The sequence below is a fragment of the Strongylocentrotus purpuratus genome, unplaced genomic scaffold (assembly GCF_000002235.5).
Source record: "Strongylocentrotus purpuratus isolate Spur 01 unplaced genomic scaffold, Spur_5.0 spur5_scaffold_7, whole genome shotgun sequence".
Lineage (NCBI taxonomy): Eukaryota > Metazoa > Echinodermata > Echinoidea > Camarodonta > Strongylocentrotidae > Strongylocentrotus > Strongylocentrotus purpuratus.
The window spans coordinates 11026929-11040977 of NW_022145613.1; the positions used below are offsets into that span (position 1 = coordinate 11026929).

At 35.3% G+C, this 14049-nt stretch overlaps 1 long non-coding RNA gene across 1 annotated transcript; it reads left to right on the forward strand.

Annotated features, from left to right (window-relative positions):
• Positions 1-548: 548 nt before the first annotated feature.
• LOC115920032 lies at positions 549-3228 on the forward strand. Its single transcript, XR_004062131.1, has 2 exons — positions 549-628; positions 2602-3228. It is a non-coding gene; the product is annotated as an uncharacterized LOC115920032 (long non-coding RNA).
• The last annotated feature ends 10821 nt before the right edge of the window (positions 3229-14049 follow it).

Consider the following 14049-nt stretch of genomic DNA (forward strand, 5'->3'; position numbering starts at 1 on the left):
TGACTTCAGATGAAAAAGAATATAACAATGTTTTATCAAAGACAAATTGCAACTATTATACAGTTTAATGAATAAACACACAAAGGTGATGAAACATAAACATGTATAGCTTGAATCGTTACAACACCTTTCAAATATGTCTTTTATCACAAACAAAATTCCTAAAGGGTGTGAACAAATTTACACTGTTTACAAAGAACAAGAAAGAAAAAGTAAAGAAAAAAGAAGTATATTGCTAAGTCTAATAAAATGTCTTATAGATCATAAGAGAATTATATTTATGTTTGATATAATGAGAACTGATTTATAGATTTATATATATGTAAATAATATCTTGCATCTGTGAAATGATATCAAATTTTGAATGCTAGTTTAAAGGAGATTGGTGATTTAATATTTCGAATATTGTTATGTAGAGAATTCCATTCATCTGGTCTTCTATATGCCTGATTGATTTCTAAGCTAATGTAGTGTGAGGATTGACCACATGTAAATTCGATGTCTGCCTTGTTGAATATGAGTGAATATATATCTTATATTTGTTTTAAAGATCTCCAAGTTATCGAGTCTTTGAGGGAAGTTGACAAGCATCCCGGTGACCAGTGTTGCGGCAGTCTGCATTGCAAAGGTAATGTGTTTGCAGCATGCATCAGGTGTCAGACTTTGATGTGTTTTGAACACTTTGACAAAGGTGAAGAGTGTAAATTTCATGCTCCATTTGAAAGGGAAAACCCCCCTGAAAGTTTTGTCATAGAGGAATCAGTTGGAAATGACATCAATCCTTTGTTGGATACATCCCAAAATGTACCAGTCAAGACTCCTAAGTCAAAAAATCGCCTTGTTAAAGATGCTAGGAACAAAGGTAAATCCTATTTCTCTGAAAAATCTGACAAGTTTGTGGGAGGGCGAAAATTTGTAGAGTACAACAAGTGTGACTTGTCACGAAATCACAAAAAGGTTTCATGTGGTATCTTCACTGAGGAAGACAGGCGTGAAATAAGGTATGACTATTATGGAATGGGCAATCTAGCTCTGCAGAGAGAATGGATTGCACGACATGTATCTCACAAGGCCCATTCACATGTGAAAAGTCGTAAGAAACAGACAATGAGGTATACTCTTCCTCGACCTTCTTCATTTTCTTATCCTGGAGAAATTGTCACTGTTTGTCGTAAGATGTTCCTGAACACTTTGGGAATTGCCGAAAGGCAAGTGCGAACTGTACTTGGAAAAACAAAATCTGGCACTGGTGTCCTGGGGAGGGAAAGAAGAGGTGGGACACAGAAACCTCAAATCCAAAAGCGACAAAAAATCATTGAACACCTACAGTGCTTCCCACGAGTGGAGTCTCATTACTGTCGCTCTTCCACAACATGCCAGTATCTTTCTGGGGAACTGACAAAACGAAGGATGTTCAATATGTTTGAAAATGAAAACCCAGGGTGTGCCTCTTACTCCCTGTACAAAGAGGTTATGAGAGAGCTCAAACTCAAATTTCATCGACCCAAAAAGGACAAGTGTGGGATTTGTGAGACTTTCCGCAAGTCTAATGAGGTTGAAAGAGACCAGATGAAAGTGAAATACAACATGCACAGACAAGAAATTTCAAAAGTAAGACAGATAAAGTCAGAGAGCAAAACTCGTGCCCAGCATGATGACAAGCATGCTGCTGCTGTGTTTGATCTGCAGCAAAACATGTACTTACCAAAATCAAATAGGGGTGAGTTGTTCTACAAGAGAAGATTAGCATGCTACAATTTTACTATTTACAATTTGGCTAATCATGCAGGAAGTTGTTACCTTTCAAATGAAACAGTAACAAGAAGGGGAGCTTGTGAGGTATCGACATACGTCCTTGACTACCTCAGCAATTGTGATAAGGAAGGAAAGACGTCAGTTGACTTCTTTTGTGATGGCTGTGTTGGCCAAAACAAAAACTCAATTGTCCCATCGATGGTACATAGGTTTGTATCCGAGGCCAAAAGTGTGCAAGTGGTAACATTCTACTACTTTGAAACCAATCATGGCCAGAGCGAGGGTGATAGCATGCATTCCACCATTGAAAAATGTCTTGCTCGCTCTGAAGAAGTTTTCCATCCTTGCCAGCTCTCTTCTATAATCAAGGAGGCAAGAAAAGATCCATGCCCATACACAGTCAGACATGTTCAAACCAATGACATTTTGGACTGGAAGACATATGGCCATAATTTAGGTATCCTGAAGTGCAGACTGGCGGATACTGGTGAGGCAATTGATTGGACGACCTTCAAGCAGATTAGAATAAGCAAAGAATTTCCTACCTCAATTCTTTTCAAAACATCACATAATACTAATGATTTCAGTATTCTTTCACTAGGCAGATCCCGCAGCCTGCGTTCTACCACTCCTGCAGTTCACATTGATCCTCCTTCCCAGCTCTACCAAAGCAGACCCAAACTATCTGCTGGGAAGTATAGCGATCTTGTCAGTCTATGCAGAGGCACATATCCTGTCATTTCCCAACCGGAACTAGTTGATTACTATATTAATCTACCTCATGAATAGATTACAGTCACTACCATGTCCACCTTTTAACTCTACTTTTTGTTTTTGTTTTTGCAGGACGAGGATCACTACCTGAGTTGGACAATCATCTACATGTATAGACTTTCGATGACTGCTGGTTTGTGTCATATGGTTTAAGGGAATGCTCTATAGATTTGTTTTGATTTGTTTTAAATTATTAATGCTTAGGCTGATGTCCAAACCAAAATTCCAATAGTATTGCAATGCAAGGCTGGAAGTCATTGGATATAACTGCTTGCATAAACTTGCACACTAATATTTTGCACCTTAGCCATGTTACTAGCACAGGGCTGGAATTCTTTTACACAGTTATGGGATCTAGAGTCAACTCAGTATCACTGCTTATATTAACTATCACTGCTTCTATTAACTATCACTGCTTCTATTAACTATCACTGCTTTTGTCATCTTGCACACTAATATTTTTGCACTTTGGCACAGGACTACAATTCGTTGACTTGGTTATGGAGTCACAAGCCAACTTTGAAGAATTGCTCTGCCGCAAAATATACGATATTTTGAAAATACCACTGCTTATATATTAACTTGCACACTAATGTTTTGCACTTTAATTAGCACAGGACTACAATTCGTTGACTCGGTTATGGAGTCAAAAACCAACTTTGAAGAATTGCTCTGTAACAAAATATGCAATATTTTGAAAATAACACTGCTTATATATTAACTTGCACAATAATGTTTTCCACTTTAGCACAGGGCTAGAATTTGTTGACTTGGTTAAGGAGTCACAAGCCAACTTTGAAGAATTGCTCTGTAACACTGCTTATATATATTAACTTGCACACTAATGTTTTCCACTTTAATTAGCACAGGACTACAATTCGTTGACTCGGTTATGGAGTCAAAAGCCAACTTTTAAGAATTGCTCTGCAACAAAATATATAATTTTTTGAAAATAACACTGCTATATAAAATTAACTTGCACACTAATGTTTTGCACTTTAGCACAGGACTAGAATTTGTTGACTCGGTTATGGAGTCACAAGCCAACTTTGAAGAATTGCTCTGTAGCAAAATATACAATATTTTGAAAATAACACTGCTTATATATTAACTTGCACACTAATGTTTTGCACTTTAGCACAGGACTACAATTCGTTGACTTGGTTATGGAGTCAAAAGCCAACTTTGAAGAATTGCTCTGTAACAAAATATACAATATTTTGAAGGAAAAAAAAACACTGCTACCCTCCCTGGTCATTGCAACATAGCTAAAATGCATGCATTTTTATTTTTATTTTACAAGCCTTTCTGTATATTGTTATATTTCATTCATAACCATAGTGTTGTCGACAATTTGTGTATATTTTGAAAGGGAAGACTTGTCCCATTTCATTCATGAGAGCAGTAAATGATCAGACCCGGTCATTTTTTAAACAAAGGGGAGGATAACAGAACAAAGGCAAACAAACAAAAAAAAATTGGGGGGAGGTGGGGATTATCAGTGAGCGAAATCATGAAACTGTTTCATATTTCTCCCAAAACTGTTTACAGGTTTCGTTTGTATTTTTCGCAAAGAAATATGGCCATAAGGTACCAATACAAGGGCAGAGGAAAAGGGCAACACCCAGAGAAGAAAGATTTCTTTGTGCCGTTGCTATGGAGGATGCGCGCCAAAATCAGAGGTTGTGATTATCCAACAAAATATAATAAATGTGTGAAAATTTACTTTCAATAAACTAGTACAATATATTCACCTCTAGAAACTGACTATAATTTAATATATCGGTGGAATAAAGTTGCATTAAAACGTCTTTGCAATACAGATCTAAATCCTCCTTGGCAACAGCACAAATAAATTTGTCTTCTCTGGGTGTTGCCGTTTTCCTCTGCCCTTGTCTTGGCACCTTATGGCCATTATTTCTTTGCGACAAGTATAAACGAGACCTGTAAACAGTTTTGGGAGAAATATGAAACAGTTTCATGATTTCGTTCACTGATAATCCCCATCTCCCAAAATTTCATTTGTTTTGCCTTTGTTCATTTGTCTTCCAATTTGTTTCAGAAATGACCAGGTCTGGTCATCTACTTCTCTCAGGAATGAAAAGGGACTAGTTTTCCCTCTCAAAATATACAAAAATGGTCGACAACACTATGGTTGTGATGAATGAAATATAACAATATAAAGGCTTGTAAAATAAAATAAAAAAATGTGCGCATTTCAGCATAGTTGCAATACTTACGACCAGGGAGGGTATATATATATCCACTTGCACACTTTTGGTTACTATTGGTACAAAGTTAACAAAAAAATGACTAAAAATACTTGTAATATACCATAAGATGAACTTTTCAATTGTGCAAGAGCTGTAATAGTAGAAATGTTGCATTGAGAATAATAACTCCCTGAAACTAAAATGATTTGTTTGCACTTAAATTCAATCAAGAATCATCTATACCATTATGGCAAGTCATGAGCATGTGTATAGGAGAAGATACAACTAACAGGTATAAAATTGGAAAAGATGTGATGTAAAAGAAGAAAGAACACCATCTATATATGTATATTATGTAAAATATTAATGCTAATAATAAAAAAGCAAACAATTCATGAAATGTTTCATGCATCATTTTAAAGCTCTTTTCCTCTTCTTTCTTTTGACACCTAATACAATATGAAAGAGCAACGCATAGACGAGCAAGAAGAATTTGAAATTTAAATGTAGAAATCAAACTGCGCAAATCAGAGCAAAGAGAACTGCATTGGATGTCTGCAGCAAGTGAACAACTCATAATATGATAAGATTGGCTGATAAATCAATACCTTCTCTTACTGTTATTGTGAACACCAGCTATGTACATTATGTATAGTATACTTATGTAAATATGTATGGTAATGTTATATCATATAGGATAGACAATTATTTTCATTGCAAAATCTGTTTAGATTTAGTATTCTATCAAAAAATATGTAGAAAGACGTATTTATTATTGAAATTTCAGTTTAACCAATTTGATCCAAGATTTTGTGCCTGCAGTTTTTACATATATTTATGAAGATGAAATGATAAGATTGGCTGATAAATCAATATATTCTTTTACTGCTATTGTGAACACCAGCTATGTATGTATATTATATTTATGTAAATATTTATGGTAATGTTATATCATATAGGATAGACAATCATTTTCATTGCAAAATCTGTTTAGATTTAGTATTCTATCAAAAAATATGTAGAAAGAAGTATTTATTATTGAAATTTCAGTTTAACCAATTTGATCCAAGATGTTGTGCCTGCAGTTTTTACATATATTTGTGAAGATAAAATGGTACGATTGGCTGATAAATCAATATATTCTATTACTGCTATTTTGAACACCAGCTATGTATTTATATATTTATGGTAATGTTAGATCATATAGGATAGACAATTATTTTCATTGCAAAATCTGTTAAGATTCAGGATTCTTACACATAATATTTAGAAAGAAGTATTTATTATTAACATTTCAGTATAACCAATTTGATCCAAGATTTTGTGACTGCAGTTTTTACATATATTTATGAAGATATTAAAATGATAAGATTGACTGATAAATCAATACCTTCTCTTACTGCTATTGTGAACACCAGCTATGTATTATATTTATGTAAATATTTATGATAATGTTATATCATATAGGATAGACAATTATTTTCATTGCAAAATCTGTTAAGATTCAGTATTCTTACACATAATATGTAGAAAGAAGTATTTAGTATTAACATTTCAGTATAACCAATCTGATCCAAGATTTTGTGACTGCAGTTAATTTTTACATATATTTATGAAGATAAAAGGACAAGATTGGCTGATAAATCAATACCTTCTCTTATTGCTATTGTGAACACCAGTTATGTATGTATATTTATGTAAATATTAATTTTTATATTATATAGGGTAGACAATTATTTTCATTGCAGACTGTGTTAATTTTCATATCTATGCATGTAGCAATCTTACGTACAACTTGCTTTGCAATGATGTGTAACTGTCAAATATATCAGTTGTTTTAAGATTAGGTAATCCGATTTGTATTTATAATCTGCTAAATTATCTAAAGTGCATGGCAACTATGTAATGTAACATGAACAATTGCATTGTACGTTGAAGACTATTTGACGATTAAAGATAATGCGATTTATCACATGTTTGTATGTAAATTGTCTTACAGGAAAAAAAAAGTGTTTCTCGAAATATGACTTGATTTGCTGTCAATGTTGAAAATGTCAGATCACAAGAGTTAGCAAAAAGTTGGATGAAAAATAAGGAGAGGGTATGACATTATATGATTGAAAAGAGAGAGAATGGAAGAGAAACAATTATTTTGGACCTCCGGCCATCCTCAAAAAAAGGATCATTAAAAAAAAAAAACGGCCGCTCACAGATAAGCAGGTGGAGGGGGTCATAAAAAATATTTAAAAAAAAACCCCAAACAATTATAACGAAAATATAAATAGATATGCCATTGCAGGTCTTATTGTTGGGAGGACAATATCCTTCAGGGTTTTGCAAAAGATGACAAAAATTGGGGGAAATGTAATTTTCCCCCATTTTGGGGGCCGCGTCCCCCTTCCCCCAACTGACAAAAATGGTGGGGTGACGTACATTGCATGGTATGATGTCCCTACCTTAAGAAAGAAAACAAAGACGTGTCAGCCATCCCCCCCCCCCCGATTGACGCCAATATCTGAATTAGCTATAGGAAACAACAAATAAACTGCAAATAACGATTTAAATGAGAAAAGTAGGCCTAATTAATGTGTGTGTTTTTTAAATTTAATTTGTTATTAAAGTTTCTAAGCATTTACCCGAAGAAAACGGTTAAATAAAAGTTTATCGAGATAAACATGAACGTGAAACTATTCGCCCCTTCGTAAAGGCCGCATTTACGTTGCAATATGCGCACGGGCAGGGCACCGAGTGGCATTACGAACTGGCGAATGTGTACATTCGTCACTTCGTAATATACATGCTTATGTGTATTGTGCGCGCAACCGTGGCTATACGTTGGACATTACGAACTGACGAATGATTTATTCGCCGCTTCGTAATGTCAGCGCTTCAGTACATAATACGCGCAAACGTATAAAACGCGTGGTATTACGAACCGGCGAATGTTGTTTACACAAGGACAGCAGGCTCGCTAGTTTAGTTTGCTATAATATTTGTAAATCACTTAAAAGAGCAACTTCTACACTCCTCACCTTCTAAATATTTTTGGATTAGGAGTAACGTAACCCCTTTTATTTGGCGATGTAGTAAGTGCAATTTTCTTCAAACGCGATTATCTCCGAATGATGTTTGCGCACTAAATATTAACATTCGCCGGTTCGTAATGTCCGCGACGAATTATGTTATATGCAATATAGTTGTTCAAAACAACTGTTGTCCATTAAATAGCACTCAACACTTCCCAAAGCTTCGATTTAAATCTGTGGTTAATATTCTTAAAGCTGATGACAGCGAATTATACAAACATATATACAAAGCAAAATTATTGACTACCCGAGAGGAATTGAAAATGGTATTAAAAATGGAGAATGACATACAAATGGAGAATCGAATATGCTTCATTTTAAAGTATTTTGTGTTTCATAAAAACACGCCATTTAATGGACTACATTGCTTTCCGGAATTGTGCAATGTGCGATCGTGCAAAATTAATGTAATCCATCTTAATGTAACGCATTAATTAAGAGATTAGTATGATGGATTGCGAACTTTTTGATCAATAAAAATGAAAAATATATATCTAACAACCTCGTGTGGTATAGGTTGGATTGAGTTCAAAGGGGGGTAGCCTGAGACTAGCCATTGCAGGGGGGGGGGGGGGCTGTGGTCCGGGGGGGGGGGGGGGTGGGGGGCGATGGACGCGGATTGAATGAGCAATGGAGAGTGAGATATAAAAGGGGTCTGGGTCGTACTATCTCCTTTTCACGTTGCAGCCCCCTCTCTCCCCCTCCCCCTCTCTCTCTCCCCCCCTCTCTCTCTCTCTCTATCTCTCTCTCTCTCTCTCTCTCTCTCTCTCTCTCTTTACTACTATAGTAGTAAAGAGAGAGCAATACAACAACAACAACAACTACTACAACAATACAACAACAACAACAACTACTATTACTACTACTACTACTACTACTACTACTATTACTAATTCTTTTTCTTCTTCTTCTTCTCCTCCTCCTCCTCCTTTTTCTTCTTCTCCTTCTTCTCATTTTTGGCTATTCGGAGCGCCTGCCCCTGAACCTCCTCGTTATTGTAATGAAATTCTTTTTTTTCAAAAGCATATTGTTACGTACGATGAATGTGGACCCTGAAACGAAGAATATTTGGGCGTTGGCAAATTACGGATTATAGAAGTTTAAAAAAAAATAGCCGGTCTTGTGTCGCGGCCATTTATCTTGACAAACAAAATTCAAAATTCATTAAAAGAAAGCAACGGTAAGACTGCAAGTCACGTTCAGTGTATCCAGTCAGACATGGCAACTAAAAATAAAATCATTTATTTGACTTTGACGTTACTAGCTCCGAAACTATATTGAACCCTAAGTCGCAACGAATAATCTTCGTAAGTTGGGGATTATTTTGGATTTGTATTCATTAAAAATGAAAAACTATGGACCCGTGTAATTCAAACACGGCTTTCATGACAATAAACTTCCCACACTTAGGCATATTTTTCTTTTATACCCTTTCACCTGCCGGATTATTGGTAACATAAAATCCTCAGAAATAATATACAATGTAATCCACCAGAAATGCCTTTTAATGGATTGACTTTCCCTTTATAACTGCAGATTTCCATTTTTTTTTAAATACAGTTACATACATTAGCTGTGTATGTTTTGAAATAATACCACCACCTTATAATTACACTTTTGATATTTATGCATATCCTTCCGACGTGGATGGATTTGAAATGATTTGCACTCGAGTGATGACAAAAATATTTCAACATTTATTATTATACTTTTTTTAACATAGATGCAGATTTAAAAAAAAATATATATCATTTTTTACGACTTTGCGACTTTTTAGATGGGAAAGGATTTATTGCGGCTTTGATATTTTGTAGTCACACCGTTATATGGAAATAATACAAATATTTTTAAATGCAGAAATGAATGTATGAATTAAGGGTTGTTTAAGGGTTGAAAAAGCTAGAAGACAGCGGGAGGCAAGGCGATCGACATGGACTGAGAGAGAGAGAGAGAGAGAGAGAGAGAGAGAGAGAGAGAGAGAGAGAGAGAGAAGGGGCTAGAGAGAATGGAAACGGTATACATACTCTCCATGTGACATCCAATTTCATCTGAGAAGTCGTGGCAATCGACGACCTTGTCGCACCTGGCGATCACGTCAATGAACTGCATTCCAGAACTACAGGCAAAGTCGAGCCTGCCGTATTCCTGGCACCGGGGTTGACCACAAGACTCATTCATGTGTCCAGTCCCTTTAAAAAAAAAAAATAATGATGATTATTATAATAATTGTAATAATAATATTTTGAGCGATGTCTTCGGTATACCATGTATTCTTTCGACAGGGTTAGTTGGCCCTGAAAAGGGTCTAATTATACTCTCATCTCCATTATTTTGTATAGATAACGGAATATGTAGTCGGCTTGGAGCCAAAAGGCATTAACTCAATTACTTTAAAACGCCATGAGCACCGAAAGGTGGACCTGTGCGCTATACAAGTAGCCCCTATTATTATTATTATTATTGTTTAACAATGTTTCCAGTTTTACAAATCTGAGATGCATGGCCATACGTGTTATCAGTGTCTGTGATATGGTGTAATATTGAAGCCTTTAAAAAAAGAGCTTCAAAATGATCATGAAGTGCCTCAAAAAAGTTTTAAAATCTTTGAGTGACCGGTTTAACCATACTCATTTTCCCCAAATATACTTTAGTTTTATAAAAAAAAAAAAACCGTTGGGAAACGGCTTTTGAAATTTCGAATTCCAAGCAGAGAGGCGATCGGCTTGTAAAAGTCATGGGATTCCTGACTGACCTATAGGTTTATAGTTATGATTGCTGCATGAGCTAAATCCAGGATTTAGTTTAGAATCTGAGGCAAAGATAGTAAGATACCTAATCCCTTTTACAAAGAGTTAACACCCTTCTGACCCTGAACAGAACATTATACTCTTAGTATCCACGCTATAAAATGATAGTTACAGAAAGGAATACGTATCAAGACTAGTGAGAGTCATATACATTGCGTTAATTGATTCTTACTATCTTGCAAAGGAAAAACGCCCTGCTAGCTCACAGCTTGCGTTTGTTTTTCTTTCTTCCTTTCTTTTTAAAACTCAGACCAAACGAATTGGAGCAAAATAAATTGTTATCTTTCAACTCGATAGCAAAGGCTTCCAAAAAAAAAATCAAATTAGGGGCACTTTGAATTCCCTATTGTATATCCCGAACAAATCCCTTCCGGAATACGGAATAAATAACTAATACGTTACTGTCTTGTTCACACATTCCAATTAATAATTAACAAATATATTTTTCGAAAGTCTTTGCGATCGTGATTTTTTGTAAAATTATTTAAAATATGTCAATTTCTTGTAAACTACCATTTATAGCAAGCGTTCTGATGTCAAAGGCAAACCCGTTGTGGACGACGAATTCGTCACTGCAAAACCGAATCGTGACCTCGCCCTCTGGGAGAAGAAATGACGTCACATTACTGCTGACCAATTGGAACGTTGTAACGTTGGTGCCGTGTGCAGATTGGTTTCTGTGTGTCAAGGTGAGGGAATCCCATTTCCGTTCGATCAAAAGTACGTTGACCTCAATGCGACCCTGTATGCAGAATTTCACAGAACACGTTTACAAAGTCCAAAATTATATATTTATTTCTTTTATAATTAATACAAAATCAATGAGAACAAGCCAAAATCGTGACATTTAATATGAATGATATTTCTCATTTTGATCTCATGACTCGATTCGGTCATTCTTTTAGTTTATCATTTCAAAATGTTATGTTCGCGAATTCCCCCAAATGTTTTTACATCGTTTATTTGTATTCAATCGAAAATATAATGATGGCGCTTACTAGAATGAACAAACTTAACCCATGTCATTATAAGTTAAATTTATCAAATTCATTTCATGACTGGATCAATTTAATTTATTCATTATTTTGTTACGGAATTATAGTAAATTTTAATAGAAGAAAGATTTAAACATTGCACTTCATAATCAATGGACACACTTATATGGTTAGCTGAAAAGCTTTTATGTATATACGAACCTTGGATATCATCAGAACTATATAGAGGGTTACTTTCGAAGATATTCAAAACCATACTACTTACAATGTATTGCTTCGAATAACTATTCGATTGACATCTTTCAATTTGAAAATGCGTAGTTTCAAAAGTTAACAAATTATACCTGTAATATAATATTTACAACAATAAATCATTGAGTTAACCGTCGCTTACAAATACGTATAAGGTTCTCAACAAACAAAGAAAGAACTGAACAAACAAAAATAATGGTCAATAAAACATACACACTCTTCTTCCAGTCCTTCTCATCTACCTCCCCTCTTTCTACTTCTATTTTTGTTTCTTCTTTATATTGTCGTCGTCGTCGTCCTCCTCCTCCTCCTCCTCTCTTTCTTCCTCTCTTTCTTCTTCTTTTTCTTCTTCTTCTTCTTCTTCTTCTTCTTCTTCTTCTTCTTCTTCTCCTTATTATTCTTCTTCTTCTTCTTCTTCTTCATCTTCTTCTTCTTCTTCTTCTTCTTCTTCTTCTTCTTCTTCTTCTCCTTATTCTTCTTCTTCTTCTTCTTCTTCTTCTTCTTCTTCTTCTTCATCTTCTTCTTCTTCTTCTTCTTCTTCTTCTTCTTCTTCTTCTTCTTCTACTTCTTCTTCTTCTTCTTCTTCTTCTTCTTCTTCTTCTTCTTCTTCTTCTTCTTCTTCTTCTTCTTCTTCTTCTTCTTCTTCTTCTTCTTTTTCTTCTTCTTCTTTACTTTCCATTCTAATGAACTTACTAATTGCCCTGGGAGAATTTCAAAGCTCCATTCGCGCCGAGTCTCTGTCGGGTAATTATCGGGAAAGTTCGGCGAGACGACGGTGGTCACATAGTCCTCGATCGCGCATTCGCATAGTGCTATTCCATGTGAACCTCCTGAAAACAAAAACCATGATAGCAAGAAGGGCGCTAACTCTGTGTGAAAGTATATGAGTTAACGCCATTCGAGCTCTCAGCAGACGATGTACAGTCAAACGTGCTATTTAGCGATTATTAATTTTGTATATAAAATGTCCAAGATTTGTATATAGATCACATTTCTGAGTTTCCCTTGGAACGGTGTTTATTATGACCACCTTCCTTAAAAAAATTACATTTCTCGCCTTCTTTGAACGGTGACTCGGTAACATTGTTCAAGGTTAATGAAAAAATTGTGTCATGTTTGTATGAAATGTAATTAATTATATTCCTTCCACTGTACTAACCCTCTAACATGCAAACAAATATTGAAAACATTCTCAAACTACAAAGAAATTTATGGTTTTCTGGAAGGCGTCACTGTGCGACATCCTTTAACTGTAAATTCTCCCAACCATTTTTGAATTTTCCCAACCGTTTTTACATGAAAATAAGACCTAAGACAAACTTTTTTTTTCTTCAACACTCAAATGTCTGGAATGGTATACAGAGCCAATTCATTGCTTTGAGACGATTTACATTCACCTAAAATGTAATTAAATTGTAATAATATAGTTGGGTGAATCAATCTGATCAGTTTACCCTATTTTTTATCATTAATAATGGTTAAGGCATAAAAGGGTGAGGGGCGGGGGAGGTTGTCACGGGGTTCGGACTCCCCCTTTTTTTTCTTCTTTCTTGTTTGTGTTTTTGTTGCTTTTCTGAAGAAAAAAAACATCCTTTGCCTGTCAGACTTTTTTCGTTATATAGACCCCACCCCCTTACAAGTTCCGGACTCGCCCTATATATATAATGACATTGTACACAATGCAATCGCATGATAAAAGCTATGCAGTTTGAGTGGGACAAAATGGAAGACAAAACAAAAGGAAAGTTAATCATCAGGCGGGCGAAATTTCCAGACCCCATGTTTTTCCTTGTGTAAACCACGTTAAACATGTTTAATGTCTTTCTATACATGCTTTCTATTTTCTGGAGACTCTTTTATTTAATTTTTTGACTGTCCCAAGCCCAGAACAGGGGCGGACGGTCCGCGGGATATATAATTTCTCCGCCATAATTTTAATTCTGAAATATAAATGGAGCAGTAATTTACATGCAATCACAAGAGAAATAAGCTTAGCAACGTGGGAATAAACACTTTTGCCCAGTTGGTATAATATTTCTTTACCTCTTTCCAAGAAATGATTGTGACAATACGATTTATTCTCGATAAATAAAGTTTATATTTTTTAGAGCTTTATTGACCAATCTCTATGACTCTGTGGGGCGATCATCGAAGTACCGACAAGATA